Source organism: Sciurus vulgaris (assembly GCF_902686455.1).
Source record: "Sciurus vulgaris genome assembly, chromosome: 17".
Lineage (NCBI taxonomy): Eukaryota > Metazoa > Chordata > Mammalia > Rodentia > Sciuridae > Sciurus > Sciurus vulgaris.
The window spans coordinates 45,644,450-45,657,967 of NC_136478.1; the positions used below are offsets into that span (position 1 = coordinate 45,644,450).

The 13,518-nt window shown below is 38.7% G+C and overlaps 1 protein-coding gene across 8 annotated transcripts in view; it reads right to left on the reverse strand.

Moving 5' to 3' along the window:
- The window catches only part of ZNF566 (zinc finger protein 566), a 31,686-nt gene extending 30,524 nt beyond the window's left edge, over positions 1-1,162 (reverse strand). For all 8 annotated transcript variants that reach the window (XM_079117300.1, XM_079117301.1, XM_079117302.1 and 5 more), the window contains exon 1: positions 750-1,162. The gene's annotated coding sequence lies outside the window, so the exon portion shown is untranslated. The remainder of the gene's footprint in view (positions 1-749) is intronic.
- Positions 1,163-13,518: the final 12,356 nt, after the last annotated feature.

Here is a 13,518-nt window from a genome sequence, read left to right on the forward strand (position 1 = left end):
GTAACTCAAATATCCTTCATTTCTAGAAGGGATGAATAAGTGTGGTATACTTCAAAGCATGAAACACAACGCAGCAAAAAAACTGAATGAATTATTATTATATCTAATATGAATGATTCTTAAAAACATTTGAACAAATAAACATAATAAAAGACAAAGGATATCAAGATAACATTCATATTAAGTAATAAAACTGGGAAAACCAGAGTATACTGCTTTGAGGTACCATTCAGTTACAGAAAACCCATGCCCAAACCCACAGGTCACACACCCAGGGCCTCAGAAAGTCCCATAAACACAACTGCACGTTTACCAAGAGGACGCTCAAAGTTACAACTGCAGTCCCATACACTGTTCACCTGTACCTGGTCACAGTCAACATAACACACTAACCACATGCACACACAAATACAACCACACAGTATTTATCTGTATTCCCTCCAGTACTCTGCTGCACGTGGCCACAACGTCACACAATCATACACTACTATGGAGACCCAACCAGTCACAAGCTCCCCATATCCGCACACAATGCTGCGCGTGGTCCTAACCTCTCTCTCTCTCACACCCACAGCAGGTTTTGCACACCGTGTTATCATCAGAAGCAAATACTCAAGTCTGCTACATCCATACGCTCATTCTTCAGAAACTACCACACAGACAATAATAACCACACAATTTCAATCAACTCCTTCGCTGCACAAAGACAAGTCTCGGCTCCAGCCCCGCCCTCCTCTCGGGATGCTTACCTCAGGCCTCCCAAACTTCCAAGGCAGTAAAACACTCCACAGCACTGGATTAATTGCTAGTGAAGCTCCAAGGCTCCCGCCAGCGCGTGACTTTAAGGATGAATTCCCGCGAGAAGCAGGTAATGCCGAGTAGTGCTCTGGAAAATGTAGTCGGAAAGGGACCAGAGGCGGACGAGGTGGTTCCGGGTTTTCAGGATTCCTATCAGCGATTAGCTGCGGCCACCGGAAAAGATTGTACCCTTCATTGAAACGCGCCCCCGAAAGCTTAAGTCCTGGATCAGCTTCCAACCGCGGCTCCCCCAGAAGGCCGCTCTGGCGCGTTTGACATGGTTTACTCTCCGCCCCTTCCTGTCTGTAGGAAGCAGATAGCCTCAGGAAAAGAAGGGCAAACTTGAGGCTGGGGATATAGCTCAGTTTGTAGAGTGCTGGCCTGTCAAGCACAAAGTTCACTTCCCAGCACCAAAAAAAAAAAAAAAAAGGGCAAATTTGCCTAGGAAGGAAGTTTGCACCGCTGAGCCTTCTGGGAAATGTAGTTCGGATCGGGGGGACGCTGTGGGCTGACTATTCAAAAGTCATCTCAGAGATAACCCTCTGCTTGGCCACACCCCGGTGACTGACGCCTGGGAATGCTAGTCGGCCAAGGAGGTACTCAGGTTCAGATTTCCTGGGGCGCCGTTATGGTCTTTGTTCAGGGATAAATTGGGTTGGCGCTCTTCTGTGCAGAGGGATTGTGGGATCTGAGGCATTGAGACTCAAAGCTGTTCTGGGAGGTCGAAGGGGTGGAGAGCAGGAGCACTCAGTGACTGGGAAGGCTGAAGTCGCTTAAACGTACGACAGGTTCCGGGACACTAAAAGAGGAGTTTCGGCAATTGCGAAGGGATCTTTTGTTATTCTGAGCTATTAACCTCTGAAGTGTGGGGGATGAGGAGGATGAGGGGATGATGAGGCGGAGTTTGCAGCAAGCAAGGAGAGTCCGAGGGTGTATCACTTGGGTGTTGGAGGTTCGTAGAGAGAAACTGCATTTGGGAATTGTGTGTGTGTGATCGATACTTTAAATAAATGTAATTGTACATGTGTCTGGAATTGTATATTGGAGATCATCTTTGAGCCTCATCTGTAAAACAGTAAGGACGGATCATTCTGGAGCATCAGTTTTTCTTGAAGGTTTTAAGGGAGAAAGGTTATGTAACTGAACTTGTAATGACTTAAGGCTTAACTGTTATGTAAAATCAGAAACATCTATTATGAAATAGAAGATGAAATCGTTCTTGGTTTCTTGAAAGAAACTCGATTTCAAAGAACTTCGTGCGAGAGTGTGCGCGCGCTCCCTCTAGAGGTGGGTTCTTGCTCTTCTTTGGAGCACTTGTCCCCCTATTGAAGCTGGGTTCTTTTTGGGTGGTGTAGGATACTGGGGAGCAGGTGTAGGTCTAAGGGATCTGATTTGGGAAGCCCTGGATTAAGAAACAATAACTTCAAAGCTTGAAGAGTAGTGTTGACCGTTGCAGTTAGCAGAGAAGTGAGTTATGCAGTGAAGAGACAACCATGAAAGAATTGCGAAGGGGTCTGTTATTCTGAACTACCAACCTCTGTTTGAACTGTGGGGTATGAGGTGGCTGAGGGGTGGTGAGGCCGAGTTTACAGCAAGCAATGAGAGTTATCCCCAGGCCAGGTTGTTTTTTTTATTTTTTTTTTATTTTTTTAGGTATGAAAATAAGTAGCTTCTAACTACAAAGATGCTTTCTTGAAGTATTTTAGTCCAGTTCTTTTAATATAATTTTAAATAAAAAGAGAGATAGTTAATAGAAAATTCATGTAATTATCCAAACAAAACCATGAAATAGTATAAAATGCTTAAGAATAATTTTATCAATATATACAAGAAATCTATATACAATATATACAAGAAACTTCAAAACACTACTAAAGACTTAAATCTGTATCATATTCTTGAATGGAAATCCTTACCATCTTAAACATGTCATGTTAAATTAACTTATGAGTTTAACACAAACCCATTGAAAATATTGTATTTTTTAAGCCAAATTCAGAAAGTCAAGGGTGATATGTTTTCTCTCATATGTGAAGCTAGTAAAGAAAAAGGAAAGGAAAGGCGCGGTTGGGGGGGTCTCATGAAAACTGAAGGGAGATCAGTAGAGTGAAGGAAAGGGAACAGGAGGAGGGAGGTGGGAGGTAAAGGGGAAATGCTAGGAAATGATATTGGCCAAATTATATTGTTATATTGCGTGCATATACAAATATCTAACAACAAATCTCATCGTTATAAATTATAATGTACTAATTCAAAAATTGAAAAAAAGGGGCTGGGATGGTGGCTCAATGGCAGAGCACTTGCCTAGCATGTGTGAAGTCCTGGGTTCCATTCTCAGTACCACATATAAATAAATAAAAAATAAAGGTCCATTGACAACCAAAAAATATATTTTTAAAAATGATTTTTTAAAAAAGAAAATAGTATATTTTTCTAAATAAGGATGATTTTAAAATTTCAATTTAAAAACAAAAGCAAGCTGGGCACAGTGGTGCATGCCTGTAATCCCAGGGACTCAGGAGACTGAGGCAGTAGGATCACAAGTTCAAAGTCAGCCTCAAAAAAAAAAAAAAAAAAAGAAAAGAAAAAAGTGAGGTCCTAAACAACTAAGTGAGACCCTGTCTCTAAGTAAATGTGGCTCAGTGGTCAAGTGCCTTAGTTCAATCTCCAGTACAAAAAAAAAAAAAAAAAAAAAAAAAAAAAAAATCAGTAAATCAGGTGGAAAGAAAGTAATGTAACTAAACATACTCTAAATTTTCAAAAATTAAAATAATACGCTGGGGTTGTACCTCAATGGTAGAGCATTTGCCCATCATGTATGGGACATTGGGTTTGATTCTCAGCTCCATATATAAATAAAATAAAGGTCCAGGGCTGAGGCTGTAGCTCAGTGGTGGATCACTTGCCTAGCATGTGTGCGGCACTGGGTTCAACCCTTAGCACCACATAAAAATAAACAAAATAAAGCCATTTTGTTAATTTATGACTACAAAAAATATTTTTAATTAAAATAAATAAAGGTCCATCAACTAAAAATTAATTATAATAGTAATAATAATAATAATATGGGACAATCAACTAACTGAACTGACCAGTGGAACTGAATAAAGACTCTAGAAATGGAACCAAATAAAGCATTTTAGTGTATGGTGAATGACTCATCTCAAATCAGTTGGGAAAAGATGACTTTTCAGTGAGAATACTAGGGTCAATTTATTAATCTTTCTGGGGAAAAGAATGACCTACAACCTATATTTAAAGATTCAACTCCAAATAGGTCAAAATTTAAAACTTAAAGAAAAATTATAAGGGCTAAAAGTTGAGCAAATGACTTTATGACCATGTAATGGAGAAAACCTAACTTCAACATGTAAAACTTTGAATATAAGGGATTGATCATCCCTACCATGTGACAGTTTTTTTTTTAAATTATGAACTGGAAAAAATATTTTATATTACAATCTCCCTAATATGTAAGAAGCACCAAAATAATTGATACTTTTAAAAGACTAACAGTCTAATTTAAAAAGATAAGAGAAAAATAATTCACAAAACTGGGTTTCTGTTGATAACTATATAGAGGTATTGGGACTATAACTTTACAGAGATAGTTTTTTAGGAATTTAGAGTGGCAATAAATAAATACAATACAAAAAATTGAAAACCTGTAATTTAGAGAGACCACAGACTGGTACAATCTCTTTGGAAAGCCTTTTCTCTGTGTGTGTGTCCTTCTTTTCCTCTCTAATTTTTTGGTTTGCTTGCTGAGTCTTCTCTGCATTTATTGACTAATTTTTTTCCCAGTCTCTCATATTCCATTTTGAAGTCAGCATGGGTACCAGAAAGAGCCCCAGAATATAAGAGCAGCCTGAGGAGAGTCACGCTGGGCATGGCGATACACATCGGTAATTCCTGTGACTTGGGAGACTAAAGCAGGAAGATCCCAAATTCAAGGTCAGCCTGGAAAACGTAGTGAGACCCTATCTCAAAATCAGATGTGCTCAGTAGTAGACTGCCCCAGGGTTCCATCCCCAGAACCAAAATAAATAAATAAAACTGATGAAGGACATGAGTAGATATTTCTCCAGAGAAGATAAACGGATGTCCAATGAGCAAGTGAAAAGATGTTCAACATCATGAATCATTAGGGAAGTGCAAATCAAAACCATAATGACATACCACTTCACTCCATTAGGTTGGCTATTGTTTAAAAATTTTTGAAATAACAGGTTTTGGTGAGCACATGGAGAAACTGGAAACTTGTGCATTGTTGGTGTTAGAGTTGCAGGACACAGTTTGGAGGTTTGTCAATATGTTAAACGCAGACTCACCATGATTCAGTAATTATACTTCTGGTTGTTACTCAAAAGAATTAAGAGCAGGAACTCAAACAATGAGCAATGGAGCATTATTCACAATCATCCAAAGATGGAAACAACCCAGATGCCCATCAACAGATGAATGGATAAACAAAATGTGATATATTTATATGTATCCTAGGTCACCCTCTCCACCCACCCCCAGCTTCTGACTCTGTACTTTGCCAAGTGCTACTCAGACACACGGAAAACAGGCTGCCAGTTCCCCAAGGAAGTGGCATTGGAGTGAACTGGAATCTCCGAAATTCTTATGTAAATTAAGATTACATAAAGATGACAAACTGAATTCAAGGTATTGGTTCTTACTGTCAATCATTTTCCCATCCATTACATGTACAAGCTAGTAAATAAATCTGTGGTAGAGGCAGTGAGATAGTCATTGAAAATGCATCTTATAAATGTTAAAAGTAATACCATGCACCAGTTATCAATCCTATGAGAACAGAACACTGCACCAGTTATTAGTCCCAAAGGAAAATTCTAAACACTTCTGCCTATAGTATCTTGGTTGCCTAGGGAAACAAACATTTTTCCATCCAGTCAAACAATGATGAAACAATGCTTTACCTACATGGGGGGGTGGGGGGAAGGATCGGTTTTCATAATGTGCCTCAATCCCCCTGGGCCAGGGGTTCCCATTAATCAACATAGGGCAGTTGGCTACAAACATCCTTCTCCTGCTACAGTAGAAGGACCCCATCCTTTCCCCTTTCCTTGGCGAACAGATTACAATAATGAGATTGGCCAGATGGTGTGTTACCCACGTTTCAGCAAAACAAAGGCTTAATACTGGGCCTGCAACAGAGAAAGATAATTCTCACTCAAGGCAGTAAGCTCAGCATAAACTACATGAGCTTTTCATCTCTTGATTAGGAAACATTCTGCGTCCAAGGTCTGTTCTTTTGTGACTAAGTAGGGGATCAAAAGACTTTGTGTTGGGACTGGGTTGTAGCTCAGTGGTAGAGCGCTTGCCTAGCACATGTGAGGAGCTGGGTCCATCCTCAGCACCACATTAATTAATTAACTAATTAATTAATTAAAGGTATTGTGCCATCTACAACTAAAAAAGAGAAAAAAAAATTAAAAAAAAGATTTTATGTCTTTCCCCACTGTGGGTTTATATTCACATATATCAACAAGGCTGCCTAACATTTGTGGGGTCTTAGAAAATAGGATTTGCTATGTTCGGGGAATTTTCAGAGCCAGCTCAAGTCCAGGAAATCTAGGAATAATAGTGGAAATTGGATGTAAGGGGCAATGATATACATAACTGAAGCAATTAGTTAAGACTTTCTTATATGAGGCTTTACTCAGAGGTTCTGGAAATAGAGTTTACAGAAATTCAGAAGGTCAGGATGAGAGCAGAGTTCATATCTCCACTGGTTTCTTCATCTGAGGCTACTTGCAAAGGACCAAAGTTTTCCTACTTCAAGAACAATTAAGTCCCTACTTTTTTTCTATTCCAAATTATGCTCAGCCTCATTATCCAACACAGAGGTTCCACAATGTGGAATAATAAAATATTCAACATAAGATATATAAAAGTTGAGAAAAGTGCTTCCTTCTCAATTTTCCAGGGAGAAATTAAAGTTTCCACACTAAAACCCCTGAAAAGTTAAAGTCCAAAGTAGACAACATCTAAAAAAGTAGAATTTGAAATTTATCTTCTTCCTTCTTGGAAAAACAAATTCCAAAATCCAAATTTCACAAAGTAAATAATAATAAAAAATAGTCATTGTCTCCAAACCCTTTTTAGGCTCATCCTTAAAACAAATGGGTTCCCCAAGCCTGACTTGAATTTAGATGCTTTTAACAGTTATGCCTGGGTTGCCTCTCACAGAAATTGTTACAGATGTAACAATTTAGATAGTGCAAATGTTGCTCTTTTGTTGACTCTAAGGAGCTATTTGAGCACATCATATCATCATAATGCCTGCCAACTCATCCCAAATTTAGAAAATATAGCTGAGCCCAGTGGCTCATGCCTGTAATCCCAAAAGTTTGGGAGGCTAAGATAGGAGGATCACAATTTCAAAACCAGCCTCAGCAACTTAATGAAGCCCTAAGGAACTTAGTGAGACCCTGTCCAAAATAAAAAAATAAAAAGGGCTGGGGATGTGACTCAGCCAATGGTTAAGCACCCCGATTTAATTCCTAGTACAAAAAAATGTTAGAAAATGCCTTTTGGGTTGGGGATGTAGCTCAGTGGTAGAGCACTTGTCTGGCATGTGCATGGCCCCAGGTTCAGTCCCTGGCACTGCAAAAATAAAAAAAAAATTATAACTAAAATTAAAAGCACACACACCACTCCCCAATTATGGATATAATTAGCCCAGCTGCTGCAATGTGTAGAGAGTCAGTAATTTGAACTGCCAAAGTACAAATACTCTGTTTCCCGGGAGAGAGTATGGATGAAGAAAATCTTCACTTTGGTTTTACGAGAATGCTGGTCATTCTGCATCAGGGGTTTATGACCTGTGAATCTGAGCATTTGGAAATCTCAAATGCTAGAGGAAATTATGGCATGTTTACCAACTCTGGGGCAATATTCCCCATTTCTTTCTCTGAATTCATATTTGAAAAATAGCTGTCTTTTTTTTTTTTTTATGCAGTAGTGGGGACTGAACCCAAGGCTTTGCACGTGCCAGACAAGTGCTCTACCACTGAGCTACACCCCCAGCCCTCTTCCTTAAGGTTTATAAATGTAATGATGGCAGATCTAGTCACCAGATTTTGAGATCCTTTTCCTTCCCATTGTGCATGTTCAGAGCATCTTCATTTCTGCTTTTTCTCTGAGTTCTGTTTTAAGGGTTCTCTAGAACCACCTTGATGGTGGGGTCAAAATGAAGTTATGGCCTTCTCCATCTCCCGAAATAGCTATTTTCAGTTCTGTGCCATTATAGATGCTGCTGTGGAATTTATTCATTCTGCAACCTCTTACTATGAGGAGATGGAAGGCATACATACTGGGCAGGGTACTAGTAGGTTATATCAAAGTTAGAGATAAAGTTAATATTAAATTTAAAACTGGATTTAGTCCCATGATTCCTTAACATACGTTTTAAGAAATCTGGCTCATGGCTAAAAATATATGTGTAATTTGTCATGCCTGACCAATAGACAAATACAAAGGCTTTACCTGGCAGGTGTCACAAGGAAAAGCTGCCATCCATCCACCAGGCTTGGTGCACAGCCAATGCACCCCAATCTCTGGAAGAAGTTACCACTGAGGTCTCAGGTCCCTGGTGGGCCATGCTCTTATACATATTTGCACTTCTAGCCTAGGCACTTCCCCACAGAATCCTCTTGACCAGGGGTCTTGGGTGGTGGCCTTCCTCAGGCATTTCTGCCAAGATCTCCTTGTGGCAGCAGAGAAAATAGATGGAAATGCCAAAGACAATCTTTCACACTCACCCTCCTTTCTCTCCCCACATCCCTTCACCTTGATTCTTCAGAACTGTAGGAGCCTTTGTTTGGGACTTGCTTGGCTGTGAGATTATTCCCCAAGTCAGTGCTGATCCACTGGACCCTGGACTGGCTGTTTTATGGGGGGAAATGGAATAGGAGAGGGGTAGTTGACATTTTGTTTGGCTTAGCTTCTTGCATATGCAATTGAAATGTATAAAGACTTGACTGTTACTTTATTTTGTCTTATCTTAATTGGCTGGCTATTCTGATACCTGGCAACCCAAAGCTCTCGAGGTTGGCTTCTGATGGTTCCCTGTATATATTCTTTTATTGCTTAATCACATAAAAACAACAGGATGGGGCAAGGGAAGCAGCTCAGGGGTAGAGCACTTGCCAACCACGCGCAAGTCCTTGGGCTCAAACCCAACCACTGCAAAAACAAAAACAAAAACAATCTCTTTATTACATTACATAATAGACATTTATTAGCAAAACAAGACATTATACATAAACCAGCATCTATGAAAAATAAAAAGTGAATGAAACATTTATTATTGAGTTGTTATTTGTATTACATTTCCAGTATCTGCTTTCTAAGGTTTTAAATAGATAATTAATTATATCTACTTATGGGGTAAAATATGATGACACACATTGTGTACATTGTGAAATGATTGAATCAGGATAATTGACATAATAATCACCTTACATTCTTATTTTTTGTGGTGAGAACATTTAAAATCCACTCTTTTAGCAACTTTGAAATACAAAATATATTATTTTTACCTAAAGTCACTGTTCTGTAAAGTAGATCATAAGACTTTATTTCTCCTAGCTGACATTGTGTAGTCCCTGTTTAACATTGCCCTTTTCTGGATCTCCTTTAGCCTCTGGTAACCACCATTACATTCCTACTTCTGTAAGTTTGACCTTTTTGGATTCCACACATAAGTGAGATCATGTGGTGTTTTGTCTTTCTGTGTCTGGTCTATTTCACTTAGCATATTGTCTTCCAGGTGCATCCATGCTGTCACAAATGGCAGAGTTTCCTTTATTAAGGCTGAATAGTATTCCATTGTGTGTGTGTGTGTATCACATTTTTATTCACTCATTCTTTGATGGGCGCTTAGTTTATTTACATATCTTGGTTATTATGAAGAATAATGCAAGGCTGGGGTGTAGCTCAGTGGTAGAGTGCTTGCCCACTACATAAAAATAAATAAATAAAGGGATTGTGTCCGTCTACAACTAAAAAATATTTTTTAAAAAAGAATGCTGCAGTGAACATGGCGTGAAATCTCTTTGAAATTTCAGTTCCTTTGGATATACACTCAGAAGTGGAGTTACTAAATCACACAGTGATTTTTAGTTTGAGGGATCTCTGTGTTATTTTCTAAGTTGGTTGTACCAACTTACATTCCCATTATCAGTGGACACGTTTTCCCTTCTCTCCACATCCTCAGCAACACTTGTTTCTTACACCCCTCCCGTATGTGAAGTAGTATCACATTGTAATCTTAATTTGCATTTCACTGATTACTAGTAATGTTGAGCATTTTTTCCATATATCTGCTGACCATTTGTATGTTTTCTTAGGGCTGGGGATATAGCTCAGTTCATAGAGTGCTTGCCTGTCAAGCATAAGGCCCTGGGTTCAATCCCCAGTACCACAAAGAAAAAGAAACATGTTTTCTTTGGAAAGATGCTTAGGCAAGTCCTTTGCTAACTTTTAAAGCATGTATTTGTTTTCTTGCTATCAATTTGTTTAAGTTCCTTAAACTTTGGACCTGAGCCTCTTATTAGATGTATGGTATGCAAGTATTTTATTCTGCTTTATGCTGTCTCTCCACTCTGCTGTTCCTTTGCTTTACAGAAGCTTTTTAGTTTGATGCAATTCCATTTGTATATTTTTGCTTTGGTTGCCCAGACCAAAGTCATGGAGGTTTTCCTCTATGTTTTGGTCCAGTAGTATAGTTTCAGTTCTTACTTTTAAGTATTTAATCCATCTTAAATTGATTTTTGTGTAAGTTGTGAGGTAAGAGTTCCATTTCATTTCTTTATATGTGAATATCCAGTTTTCTCAACTTTATTATTACTTTTCGTGGTGCTGGGGATTGAACCCAGGGCCTCATATATGCTAGGCAAACTACCACTGAGTCACATCCTCAGCCCACAGTACCATTTATTGAAGAGACTATCATTTACTCATTGTGTGTTCTTGGCACCTTTGTCAAAAATCCATTGACCATAAATGTGTGTTTAATTCTGGGCTCTCTATATGTTTAGTGTGTCTGGTTTTATGCTTTTAGTTGGTTTGTTTTGCAGCGCTGGAGACTGGAACTTTGATGGGGGTTGTACTAAATGTTTAGATTGCTTTGGATAGTATAAACATTTTAATTATATTAATATTTACCAAGCTCCTGACTTGGGTTGCTCATGTTACTTGTTTTGGCAAGCAAGATGAAGCTGAGGGACAGTAGGTAGTTACAACAGGCCTCATTCATTTCTGCTTTCCTTTCCCCCTGCCATGACCAAGGTAAGACCAGGTGTAGGCTAGCACACTAATCATAGGAGGAGGAGACACACAAGGAACAGAAGTGAATTTCCTCAGTCACACTTGGTTTAAATGAGTCAATGTTCATTCATCACCCAGCCAGCTTCCAAATAGATGTGTGAGCCCTGCAGAAATAAGTACCATTGCTCAGATGAGCCCTGTCAACATCAGCTGTTCCACAGATCTTTGAGAATAAGTGATTACTGTTTTAACCCACTGATTTCCAGCACTTTTGTAGCAGTGGTAAAGAATGCATAGCTGATGGCATATCTGTTTAATTGGTAGTACATGAAAAAATAGTGCATCTTACAAATGAGTATTCAATAAAATGGTAATATTAGAACAATTCTAAGAAGTCATATCATCCCTGTGATTATTGCTTTCACTTAAGCTCTTACTGCTTCCTACATAGTGAAGACAAGACCAGTCGTTCTCAGTCAATACATCCTATACTGTCTGCCCTCTGTATTCATGGCGTCTGGAGCCCTGAATTCAACCAACTGCAGATTTAAAATATTTTGGGGGGAAATTGCATCTGTTCTGAACATGCATAGACTTTTTTCCTTGGCATTATTTCTTAATACAGTAGAACAACTCTTTATATAGCATTTACATTGTATTAGGTACTTCAAGTGGTGAAAAGATGATTTAAAGAATTTGAAAATATATGATTTAAAGTATATGAAAATACTATGTATATTATTTATTTATTTAAAATTTTTGTTGAACATGATGCCTCTATTTATTTTTATGTGGTGCCGAGGATCAAACCCAGTGCCTCACTATTCATTCTGTTAAACAAAACTTCCATACTAAGTAAAAACTTCCCTCCCTTTCCTCCCCCAACCTCTGATAATCTCTACTCTATTCCTTATCCCTTTGAATTTGCCTATTCTAGGTACTTTGTGTAAGTGAAATCATTCAGTATTTGTCCTTTTGTGTCTGAGCTATTGAACAGCATATTGTTTTCAAGATTTATGTTGCATCAGAATTTCATTCCCTTATAAGTCAGAATAATATACCATTGTATGTGTATGTCACATTTTGTTTATTTGATATTTATCTGTTGGTGGGCATTAGGGTTGTTTCCACCTTTTGGCTGTTGTGAATAGGGCTACTATAAACATGTATGTATAAATCTCTCTGAGTCCCTGCTTTCAAGTCTTTTGGGGTATATACCAAGAAGCTGAATTGCTGGATCACATGGTGTTAGCTTGATCTGTTTTATGCTGCTGTAACAAAATACAGGATGCTAGATAATTATCAAGAAAAGAGGTTTATTTGCTTCACAACGCTGGTGATTGAGTGGTTCAAGCAGCATGGTGTTGGTATCCTAGTACAGGCCCCTCGCTGCATTGTCATGTGACAGAGATATCAAAAGCAAACTGATCTCATGCAGAGGAGGTCAAGGTTTAGGTGGTGTCTTTTTATTTTTTTAATGTTTTTGATCAATGGATCTTTTGTTTTTAATTTTATTTATACGTGGTGCTGAGTACCAAACCCAGGGCCTCACACATGCCAGGCAAGCACTCTACCACTGAGCCACAACTCCAGCCTCTAGGTGGTGTCAGCTTAAAACAACCCACTCTTATGAGAGCTAGTCCAGTCAGGAGACTTGACCTACTTTCATGACAGCATTCTTTCATTCTTGAGGGTGTCAACCCCATGACCTGATTATCTTCTCGGAGGCCCTACCTCCTAAAGGTTTTTCCATCTTCATACTCTTTATGTCAGGGACCAAGCTTCCAGCTCGTGAACTCTGGGGAACAGGGTAGGGAGCGGAGGATGAACCATTTCCCACAGGAGAACATGCAATTCTATTTGTAACATTTTGAGTTGCTACCAACTGGTTTCCCCACAGCTGCACCATTTTACATTTCCACCAGTGATTCACCAGAGCTCCAAGCTCCACATCCTTGCTAACACTTGCTTTGTACTTTTTGATACTTGCCATCCTGGTGGGTATTCAGTGGTTATTGATTATATGTTTATTGTTTATAGTGGCAAATAAGCAACAAGTGAATCAACAGGAAGTGACTGAGTAAATTCCCAGTACATATTATCACAGAAGTACTATGTAGCAATTGCTTCTAATTCTGTGTGACCATCACAACTACTCATTTCTGCTGGGTCAAGGATCCTAAGGTAGCTTTCCTAATTTAGTCTGAATTAATTCCTAGTTGTTCTCATGATGCTAACACTGCACTAGAACATGGGCAGAATACTTAAAAGTATTCTGAAAGAATGTTCAAGTAAAGCAATGTTGACAAATGGAAGAAAACAGAATGGTTTATTCATTTTGATATATTTTCTATCTTATTTCAGGACAAACCTTCAAAAACATGTTAATAACAATCAGTGAAGTACTGTAGTTATATT